This window comes from Hylaeus volcanicus, chromosome 6 (assembly GCF_026283585.1).
Source record: "Hylaeus volcanicus isolate JK05 chromosome 6, UHH_iyHylVolc1.0_haploid, whole genome shotgun sequence".
Classification (NCBI taxonomy): domain Eukaryota; kingdom Metazoa; phylum Arthropoda; class Insecta; order Hymenoptera; family Colletidae; genus Hylaeus; species Hylaeus volcanicus.
In genome coordinates this window covers 4,145,001-4,157,067 of record NC_071981.1, presented here as the reverse complement: position 1 = coordinate 4,157,067, position 12,067 = coordinate 4,145,001, and the positions used below count along the sequence as shown (strand labels likewise).

The following is a 12,067-nucleotide window of genomic DNA, read 5'->3' as shown; positions in this document are numbered from 1 at the left end:
GCCCCACCTAACATTGGTATCTTAAATATCTCACGTTTTCTGTGATAGAAAAAAGTGAAGAACTCTTGCCCTCGGTGTGTGATAATCCCTGATGGAAAATAAGTCATCAGAACCCGCTTGTCGTCTCTTTCATCAGCGCATAACTAACGAGGGCCGCTCCTCTTGTCTATGATAGGAAATTAGTCTGTCGAGCGCGAGCGATGATCGCTAGATTGATCGTAGATCTGGTCTCGCTTGCAAAACAGGAACGAGATCTAAGAAACACAGGCAAGTACGTGGCGAGAAACGAGTGGGAGAGCTTACGACAGTCGCATATCCGCGTAGCACTTATGCTTTATCCTAGTTGCCTGTCGCGCGACGACAAAATCGCGCGTAGCTGACCCACGACAAGAGTGGGTGCGCAATGTGAGTTCTATTCGCGCTAATTTCTCAAACTACTTTTGTCGATTAGATTTAATACAGTCCATCGTAAAGTAATTAATTTAATAACTCTTTATCCAACTTTTAGTTACTAAAAGGTATTCTGAAAAGGATGTAATAGATTTGTGATGACAAAATGATTGCTAGTCCCTTGCATCATCTTCCAAATATCTGGGAACTATTTATATACTTTTATACAGTCTTTATATCTAAAGATCTTAAAGATTCTTAAAGATCTTCTTAAACATTTTGCGAAGTTAGCGCGAATAAAACTTGCATCTTGGTCCCACTTTTGCCGCGGCTCGAGCTACGCGCGACAGGCGATTACGACAAGGCTTTACGCGGCATTTGTCGCTCTGTCCGCAACAACGATAAAAGGAAATGGCCTCTGCGATCGCGTATCTGTACAATCACTTTTGAGAGCACGGTTCACCTAGATATGCTAATATGATTAGAAAAGAGCAAGGGACATTTACAAGGCTTTTCTTTCGGCTCGACCGGTAAATTGCTCACCGTTATCTGGCCACACGTGTGGAACTATCCTGTGCGCGTAATAATTTTATAGTTTGTTCAAATTATCGATCAGTCCTTGAGTGTTGCATTTTTCGATCGATTATCGCCGGTGTTAAAACGTATAGCGAGGAAATGGTTACGACTTCCGAGAACCTGTTCGAATACAGGGTTCTCCATTGAGAAGGGAGACTCTAGTAGAACGCTGAAAATAAGACATTATTTGTTTTTTGAGAAAAACGCGTTAATCGTTTCACTTCCAAAGTTGTACGTTTATTATAAATAGCCTAACAAATCGCGAGACGAATGACACTCCTGTCGCGCCACGGTTCGTCAGGTCGGGCTACCCGCGAAAGAGTGATATACTAATAACTGGAGCAAAGCTTGTTGTGTAAGCCGGTGGGTGGCCGCCTTTCTCTGCTGTTGCCAGGTTTAATACGGTCGTCGTATGCGAGAACACTGATTCCTGTAGCCACTGGATCGGATTCTTTTTACGCGGGGGTTATTAGACCAGAGATCGGCTTTGTGTAATAATTAGAACGGCCGCGGGAGACCCGAGATATTTTAATTATACGCTACTGTCTTAATAGTGCTTAATTGCAGTGTCAGGATACAGAGAAGGGGAGACAGAGTCCTCGAGGAAAGTCGATATCGCCATCGAGAAATATTAGCACTATGCGCCCGAGAAATAATCTGGAACGTTCAGAGAGTGCTGTTGTTCGCGCCTAAGATAGAATACGCTTAATGGATGAATAGTTGTGCTGTAACAGTACAACCAGCTCGATAAATATTAATTAGATGCCTTTGAAAACTGTCCAGATACAAATTTCCTCGGTCTTGGTTGAAAGTCATTCGAGTTGCTCCAAAGAGTTGACAATAGTTAAGGGATGGAAGCAATCTGTGATCGGCTGAGTGAACACTGAGAGTAGCAATAGCTGCTGAAACCGGGGTGCAGTTGACTCGCGGCATTTTTGTTCTTAGGGCCTGACTCGGTGATTTTCTTTCCTCAAAGAGAGTCCACGAGCAATTCCTTTCCCCCATGGGACGGAATTGACGGAAAGTCGATTGGCTTCGCTGGCAAAACTAAATTCGAACGGCGAAACAAGAGGTAACGAGTGAATTGTCGCGAAGGCCATCCAGCTCACTTTTCCCTCGCACTTTTCTCAGCTGATTCTTGACTCTCGTTACGGCACTCTCTTTCTCTCCACCCTCCTGTCCGTTCTATTTTTGTTTCGATCGTATCCAGACGAAGGAAAAGTATGAATTCCAGACGCTATCTCAATGCCATTCAATAAATTATTTTTTTTTTTAAATGCACGAGTCGATCTATTGTTCTCGAGTCATCAAACGCGCTTTTGCGAACGTGCGTGCTGGATCAGAGAAATTTCTCGCGTCGTTAAAGAGTTAATCTATTTTGTAACTGCTTGTAAAAGTAATTCTAGAGTCGTCTGTTTTAACGTGTCAAGTTTATTCGAGTGCATATTTATAACAGAACATTTATTTGAAAATGTTGTAACGTACAATTTATGTTTACCGCTTCACTGTTTATATCCGAACCATACGGTCCGTATGCGAGAGGACGATTCGAACCCACGACAGTTTGCTTTGTGTCGTCGAGTAAGCAACAGTACTAATTAGTCCGTAAACTTGTACGTCATTTTTTTTTTATTTTTTTTTGGCAAATACACCTTTCGCGAACACACGTGCTAAACTACTGCTTAACAACAGGAAACATCGAACCGATCCTTTAAATTTAAACAAATTTCATCTTGCGCCAATTTTACCTGGACACCTCGCTGCCCCATGCCGACCGAAACAGCGGCAAAAAGTCATTGGTGGATTTCCAAAGTGGCAAATTATTTTTTTTTTATCGGCTCGCTGGTATCCTTGGATTTGGTATCCCTTCCATTAACCGCGGTGACAGAAACGAGTAGGAGAGAGAGTCCGCGGCGACAGGGAGGCAGTCAGCGAGTGGAAACGAGAGGGAGAGAGAAAGAACGGATTTCGAGCTGACAGGAGGGATAAGAAACCCATGCACGTACTCGGTTTCCAGTGGAACGACGACTTTAGTCTGACGACCGCTTCCACGGAGCGAGGTTGACGAATCCCGAGGTGCATCCCCGTGGGCCGTGTACCTTCGAGTGTTTCCGGGAAAACGAAGCTTAATCGTCGGAAAACAGAGTTTCCAGCACGTTTGCTCGCAGAATCCAGCGAGTTTCAACGAGTGCTCCGTCGAAACTCGACAAAGTGTGAAACAGCGTTCTGGGCTGCCGATCGAACCGTTTTAAATCAAGAGTTTTCACCAGAAAACTCAGAGGGAAAACTCTTAACAAAACTTGTGAAAGTGTTACGATAGGATAGTGCGCTGGTCTACCTCCGATCGAATCATTTCGATACGAGAGAGAATAGAGCGAATTCGAAGAAGCGCTCCGTCGTCGAAACTCGTGAAAGTGTCGGGGCGCGTATGACGTTTCGGGATGACCCTGATCGAACCGATCGAGTCTCAAGATTCTTGCTAGGAAGGAGGTTCCACTGACGAGCAATCAAGCTTTCAAGCCAGATCCGCGAAAAATTGAGCAAATTGTAACGCGTGCTTCATCGTAAGGTCTCGCGAAAGTGTTACGACGTTTTAGTCTTCCGTCAGGGGTCAAGAATCTCACCGTTTCGGGGTCTGGGATCGTTCTGATAACGTCCAAGTGGATTATCAGTAATCTACTCGGTCTGGGTAGATTCCTTGATGTACTTATTCGTACGAGGCACCCTCGCGGAGTTTGCAAGACACTCTATCTCAGACAGAGGCTGTGGCGAGGTGTTCTGGAAACCGATCGTAGCACGTGCCGGTTTCCACGCTCGGCCTAGGAATTCGTGACTGGAAGAAATCGTCGACGTGTTCTGTGCAATCACGGTTATTTTCGTGTTCGCGCGGGAGGGAGGGAGAGAGAAAGGGAAAGGGAGGGAGAAAGTGTTTACCGGTGACGATATCTCAGGTGGATACGATCGGGAGTAATCGAGACGATCCGTGTAATCGTTAGTGGTGTGCGGGATCGACGCTCGATCGGCTGGATCGAGGATGCGTGGATCACGTGCCGGGACAGAATGAGTTGTGCCGATTGTGAGGAAGCTCTGTGCGTTAACATGCGCGAAATCCTGCGTGCTTCCAGGGACCGATAGCTAATTCTCTCGTGGACCAGCGAAGATCCAGCGCCACTGATCGTCGAGAGGTCGTCGAACGAGGATCGATCCCGAAAGGACGGGTCATCGAGGCTTGCAGGATTCCTCAGGTTTGTTGCTTTCTTTATTTAAATGGGCACACGCGATTGACGTAGCTGAAGTTCAAGCATTTTATTATGTTAAAAAATACAATCGAAATACTAAACTTGACATACCTGTAAATTTGGTTGTTGCGATGTACGATAAATTTTTCGGTGTAAGTACACGGTAACTCGGGCACGTCTCATCTGAAACATAGTCATTTATATGGGAATAGAATGATACTCCCCACCTCGGCAGCAATGAAATTTTAGTCGAGACCGGTAACCAGAGAACAACCTTCCGCATAGATTAGATTGCTAGATCAACTAGAAGACTTGATTATCTCTGAAAAGTTACTCGTGTATTCCCGGAGACTGTAGGAGCACGAAACCCCCGGCGGTAGACATCACTCGAGGCCGATTTATTGCCGCGATTAAGGGACCCTAGGCAAGCTAGGATTGCGCTGTCTTTTTTCGCGGATCGCGATCTCCATAAGCGAATCCGTTGGTCGACACTTAGGCGAGCCACCTGTTGCGCAAGGTAACCGCTGATTGGCAGCGAGGAATCTTTATTTTTGTTTAGCGAGGTGCAACGGGCTGCGGCCTGGCATTAAGAAAGCGTGCCTCACAGTGTCACTGATTGATGACTGCGCGAAGACAATCTAACCCGGAGGGTACCCTCTAGTTTCGTAGGACGATCCTCGAAATAATCGGAAATCGGTGGTCTATAGATTAAGGGGAGATTCCAGTCTAGAATACCCTTTGCACTCGAGAAGTAACTCTCGGTCACCGGTTTCACGGAGCAAATCTTTCCATACCTAATGTTTCTTTAGATTTCATTTCTTTGGTACTCCAAGTGTCGATAAAATGATTGTCGGTGAGGTAAAGGTGACTTGATTCTCAAATCTCGATAGCTTCGCGGCAATAGAACGCTAAGAAAGCATCGTCTCGAGTTGCTAGTAGATATTAGGAAAAAAGGCCTCGAGCCCAAAAGGAATAACATAAACAATTATTAAAATTTATATCGCACTTGATACATTTACGTTCCTCGTTCACGCAAGAGCGATCCGATGTTAATTGTCTTCGAACGAGTCGTTGCAGTTTATTTCTCGTTGGTTTATTGACGCATTCGGAGCGCACCTTTGACGTGGCACGAATAGGGACAATAATACGCAAGTATATTGCTTTGATATATGGTGACTCGCCATGAAGTGAAACGGAACTCTTAGATTTCTCGCAGTTAGATAACGTCATGAGAATGCTTTCTTATTTACGCCGCGCGATACACGATACTGATTGCAATTCAAGCGCAGAACATCTGGCGAACATCCCATAACAATTACTGTTTAATCCACATTTTTTACATATCTATAAATCCAGACGACATTTTATCTGTTGCTCGAATGAAACACCCATTCCCGGTGGTCTGCGCGATAGTGAAATTTGAGAAACAGCAATTTAGAAAATATGTAGGTTACACGGTGGAATTAAAATTACTTTCGTGGGCGATTTAACCTGCATTTCTCGCACCGACTTGCATCGCTTATCGCATTTATCAATGGAAACGCTCGCGACTGTCGTCGTAGTTGGTGGAAAATTGCTCCTGGAGCCCACTCGACCGAAACGAGAAAAAGAAGGTATCGTCGCATTGCTTTCTACCAATTAGAAACCAGCAAACGGATTGCCGCGAACGATCTCGTATCCTCAGGCTCGATTTTTTCAGCCTACATCGTGAAATGTCTATTTAAATGCCAGGCATCCCGGCCGATCACAAATGTGTACGTGGAAAATGCTGTTGCAATTTTTCTGTGGCATGTTTATGGCACGGTACAAGCGTAAAGATCTTCTTGTTAGTGTAGCAAAAGGAATCCCCGGTTGCCGGTATTTTACTACGTTTCATTTTACACACAAAAATTCGATATACCGTTCGTCTAAAGTTGCTAGAATATCGTTGAATTTTATGTTCCACCTTTGGTAGAATATTATTTATCTTTACAATTGCACACTCTTCCGGGCACCGACAATTTATCACCGTTTATACAATTTATTCGAGCCGATGTCGTTTCTTTCGTGGCGCTCGTAACACAATGAACAGAAGAGATAGCGTAAATAGCATTGTTCCAAGTTTCGATATATGCGTCAATTTCGATACAATAATTTATTGTTTACCCCATGAATGAGTCCCTTTCTCCGACGGACCACACTCGTGGAACCGGTTTACACTGTGAATCGCCTATTGAATTATCGAACGATTCGCTGGAGAAATGATTTCCATTAATGATAACAGTTTCTCGACATCCTCGGCCACTTACCAGACATATACCCCCCAACCAAGAAAGTTTCGCGGTTTATGGAATAGCCAGCACAAAAATAAATCACTTTTTCCAAGGGACAGTTGATAGGACACATAGACAATAATCGTTTAGATTACAGGGAGAAAAGAAAAGGCAACCAGGATGTTCTGTGCTCGAAAATGAATCGAAAACGGGGTATAAAATTTATTCGTACACGGTTTCGTTTTCGAGAAACTCGACTTTAAAGTTGTCTACCCCACGCGCTTGTTCGAAGTCTATCGCGCACGCAGCATGCGCACGTTCCGCATCGATTTTTCTGAAAAACAACTTTATGCGAAAATATTGTTTATATGTTTTCGGTTGATTTCCTATTAATCGAGTGTCGGACGATAAGCTACTCGATAGAAATAATAATTGAAAATTGTAATTATCCGATCATCCCAGTCGTCCAAAACTATTTATCTCTGTCAACTGCAAGAGTGTTCGTTTGCATCGAATTATTTATCGAGATTACATAATTAAATAAAAAGTAATCCATAGGACAAATGCCTAATTATAAGCCTAGCTCGGTTAACCGATAAGATTTATCGACTCGCTAGATTTTTTTTCACGGTTAACGGTCTTACGCGCTGTTACCGACCTTTAGAAAGAATGCAGACATTTGAACGAGCAGTTATCGAAAATGAAAGCTAACTGGTTACCCGGTTGTCCAGCAACTATCGCTGCAGGCGGTTCTCGTCTTATTGGCACGTCGCAGCGACCAGTATCCTACTCGCGATAGTCGAAGTTTCTCTGTTTCGATTCGGAAACGGCTTTTATGTAACCAATCGTAAAATGTCAACCGTTTGTTGTTAGATCCTTACACGAGATCTCCTAAACGCGCACGTGTTGGCTCCGCCACCCAATTGGGATAAACACGTCGCAATAATTTCCAACGCATCCCTGCGACGCTTCTTTAATCGAACAAAACGATTAGACGTGGAGACGTTAATGTTAATTTGGAAATGTTAATTGCGTGGTTCAAGCATCCATCGAATCGAATTTTATTCAATTTTTTCTTTATTAGAGAAAACACAGAAATCAACTTTTCCTGTATCTTTTCTAATATTGCAAGAATTTAATGAAATCTGATTCCTTGAATATTTAAAACGCATTAGTGACGTACTCCACAATTCCGAACACCGAGAAAAATGAGGAAGCCGAAGGGAATCCATGTCGAGTAAATTTTTGCTCTCAACAATCTTCAAGAATATTCGGTGGCAAGTCTGTTGTAATATTACCGTTCGATATTATGCAACAGGGGAACTGGATTTCTTGAGCGACAAAGAAAGTAAAAAAAATGGAAACACGTTGCAGCAGTGGTACGATTGAAATAATATGTAAATGCCCGAGTTCGAAAATCTCCAGTCGTTTTGCTTCTCTTCGTTCCAATGCTCGTAATCCACTTTCGCGTCTTAGATAATACACGTGGAAAATATCCAGCGAATATTATCCCCCAACCGGAAGTGGTATCGATTACCAGCATCGATGATCGTCGCGTATCGATTTCGCATTTCCTTGACGCCAGTTCGGAACGCGTGACAGGGAAAAAAAGAAATTTGAAATAGAGTTCATCCGCGTTATTTTACCCAGGGATTCCCCAACTTTTTCAAGCAGTGCACGAAACGGAAGTCGAACGTAAAGCTTGAAACCCAACAATGACTAAGATTCTAGCAGTTCAACTTTCCACAATTTCTTCTAAGAGGGAACGGGCAGACAACACTTTTTTCCCTCATTTTTCTTGCTGCATCGACACCGTGGATCGATAGCTCTCCGGCGATAATCGATATCGTGTTGCGCAATCCCGTTTTTACAACGCGAAATAGATTGTGGGACTTTCCCGAATGTGTCATATTACGGAAAGAGCACGACCACCGATTTCAATTCCCATGATTCTTTCGTTTCTTTCGTTGTCCTGAAACCATTGTCGCTCGATTAACAACAACACTTGCCCCACTTCTTCCTCCCTTAAATTATATAAATACGACACTGGAAATCCTGGCTCGGTAACGCGATCTTCTGTGCTTTGGGTCCTTGTGCAAAAGTGTCCTTTCGGAGTACGTGTACGTGATTGACGTGAGAAACATTCTTGCGGTTTCGCGTCCTTACACCTGGCTGGATCGGGTTTTATCAGAGATTCTATATAACACGTCTCGCGTAGGGAAGCGACGGATCGATTATTTAGCACGTATTTTCAAAGAAACTCGATGCATCGAGTATCTTTTGAGTATCTTTTGAGTTGCTTAGTTTGAGCAACGTCGAAATGCAGTCGCAGCCTGTCGCGATACTTCTAACGAATTCTAATGGATTCCTTGAGAGTGCCTGCCGAGAGAGATATAACGACAGGTGAGATTTATCACCTATTTCATTTTCACGCTGCTACAACAGAATAAATTACTATGTTTTGGAGCACGTTGCCAAATAAATTTGTTCGCCTATCCGATACTCTAAAGGATCGAGCGAGTATTAGTATTCACGCGAATCGATTTGTTAAAAAGTGCGGCTGAAAGAAACGTTACTCGAGAAACAAAAAGTCATTTGGCAAGAACGAAAGTATAAATAAGTGTATTTATCACGCCGCGACCAGAAAATTGACATTTCACGGAACCTAATGGAAGACGGCGATTTCGCAACCGTTTCGTAATATTCACTCTAATATATTAAAAACTGGCGTTAGATATTAAGAATATTTACAGTTTCTAATGGAATATCTAGCATCTATGCGACCAAGTATCGCGTTACAACACAAAAATGGTACAGCAACGGAGAAGATCCAGTCACTTTCAACGCATTTATCCAACGATGAATCAAGTGGAACACTCGAAAAGATATCTGGTTTGCATAAAAGGGAATCTCCGTTCTCTTTCTCGGCTCATCTTCCTTGAAATCGCGTAGTCTGCTTCAATTCGAGGCGATTTTATGCAAAGTGAAAGTAAACGTTGCATCGGACGATCAATTAGCACGATTCTTCCGATTATACCTTATTTCATAGCGTGCAAGCGAAACCGAAGTCTGAAACGCGGTAGATCGCGTTAACATTAACTCGCACGACGTCGAATCGTCAACAATTTCATCGTTAAACCGTGTAAAATTAAAAGAGACGAAACAATTCGTTGTCTCGGGATTGCGATTCATTCATCCTACGATCTAGAATCGGCCGTTCTCTGCAGCCTCGATCGCGGATCGAGAGGCGCGCTTCGGCGTGATTTATGGATCCCCGGATGGATCACGACTCTCCGTTTACCTTCGTTCGGCGAGCACCCCCAAGATTTTCTGGGTCGATAGCGGAACGTTGTCCGAGGTTCGTTAACTATTAGACGAAACAGGTGTTCCTGGCAGAAAAAGGAGATCTATCATTAGCATCTGAGAAGAATGCTTCTGGGAGACAGGGAGATAGTCGAAGCGATTCTGTCTATACTAAAAGATGCAAGACCTTTTTCCAGTTGGTGGAATACAAACCATGTGGGCCGATACGACTGGAGAGTCGGAGAGACTGAAAATCTGGTTCAGAGCGATACGCTGAACTCTTTTTTCGGACGATTTATCGCAATGTTCATCGATTAGGTAAGAGCACGTTTATTATTGCTCTACGGTGAAGAGCTGATCGCTGGAGCGATAATTAGCGGGTTATGCAAGATGGCAAGAAAGTCGGATGGTTCGTATGGATGAAATTATACGTATCCTCGGGCCACGAACAGCTGTCGATTTGCGTGAGAAATTGTTTCAGTTTGCTCATTGTAAGAATTCAGTGTAAATCCTTAGCCATCGGAATCGTAGGCACATGGAATCTCAGCAACCCGCTTTCCAGTTTTTAAAACGAACCCATGTTTCGAAGGAACATGCTTGCTTACTCCTTTAACGTTTCTTTAAAAATCTCAGAATCTTACAATTAGTCGGATCTTGGTTGGGACTCCAGAGCTCGAAGACTTCGGAATCTTGGCTCCTTTCTTTAGAACGCAAAGGACAATCAGAACGACTCGGAATTAATCTCTAATAGGAGAGGAATTCTCAGAACCCGTAACGTCTGAAGAAAGAGACAAGGAATGGAGATCTAGATCATCGGCGAACACCGACACGCGAGGCCGCAGGCAATATCCGGTCGATCGATCTGAAGCCGGAAACGAGGGTCGTTCTCTCGAGACGAGAGCGATTGTCAGACGACGTAACATGTTCGGTTGTGACTCGAGCCGAGAAAATGGTTTTCTTGGAATAGAAGAAGCGAGCCGATCACGATCGTGACTCGCCACGAAAGGGAATAAACTCGCGTTGCTCGATCGGATCGGTTTAGAAAGTCCGGGATGCGCCGTGCCTCTTTAAACGGATTTTAAATCCATCTGTTGCGGAGTGAATTCTTCGCTGTGTTACCTTGACACTCGGTGACACTATTGCGGGACGTAGAAAACGCGAACAGGACGACTAAGCGAATATTCAATTCTAGGATGATTTTTGCTGAGTTGTGTTAGGCGTAGAAATTAATTACGTGTCTTTCTGTTCGATCATTTGTAACTTTAAGTGGAAATATCTAATCGCCATTTTGTTGAATCACCAACCTTCTAGGTTCTCGACCTGATCTCCATTACAATGAATCGCGAACATTTCATACTTATTCCATGCTGCTTCATATGCCATACTCTGTCCTGAGAGGTATCCATTTTCCAACGGTTGAAGTGGTGAAAGTAAAAACAACGCAGCTACCGAGCAATCTTACGGAAAATTATCCGAACTGCTGCGTTTAAAACTTGCAGCACGGTATTCAACTGTGTGTCAACTCAGGAGAGAACTTTGGAGATGATATTTGTTAAATTATCAGAAATTGTGAGTGTTTAACGATACCTGATACCTGAAAAAATACCAAACTTGAACGAATTTCTATAGAGAAGTGTCGTTGTTCGTCGGCTTGTTGCTCCACGACTTCTTCGCGGGCGTCCTTGAATTTTCTACTTTCGAAAAAAAAAATACGAAACGCCAAAAGTTTAACGTATGCTAAACAAGCGTTGAACGTTCCGCGCTCGATTTGAAATTCACTTTCCTTCTCGCCGTGGAATTAGATCCCAGCCCGTGGAAAGCGTTGAATACAATCGAGTAAATCAGGCGTGTCTCGTTAGGCAGCCATTTGTTCAAACAGAGGTTACGAAATTATAGTTCATTTTCATTCTTGTCGATCGCTTTGTTGTCCTTACAGCAGCTCGATAAAAAAACCTGGAGAGAAGATTACAAACGAATACATTCCCCACCTATTCCACATTCCTTTAAACGCGATCCACGATCGTTCTATACTTTGCAGCGGCGCTAGTGGTTCGTTTCAGGTATTAACGGTACCCCGTTTTGCGACTTTGAGAAAATAGCCGAATAATTTTCTGCCAGCTGGCAACAGGCGTGGCATCGATCGTTTCTAAAGTGTATAACGTCTGCGATACGGAATCGGGGAAAGTCGTTCGCCATGGAAACGAGTCACGGCCGATGTGCCGGTTTTACGTAAGGTGAAAATCGTCTTTAAAGCGAAACAGCGCCGCCGCGGATGCAAAAGCGAGAAAGAAACGGAACAACGGTTGT

At 43.7% G+C, this 12,067-nt stretch overlaps 1 protein-coding gene across 2 annotated transcripts in view; it reads left to right on the top strand.

Moving 5' to 3' along the window:
• Positions 1–1,374: 1,374 nt before the first annotated feature.
• Positions 1,375–12,067, top strand: part of LOC128878246 (microtubule-associated protein futsch-like) — a 30,541-nt gene continuing 19,848 nt past the window's right edge. For both annotated transcript variants that reach the window (XM_054126292.1, XM_054126291.1), the window contains exon 1: positions 1,375–4,211. The gene's annotated coding sequence lies outside the window, so the exon portion shown is untranslated. The remainder of the gene's footprint in view (positions 4,212–12,067) is intronic.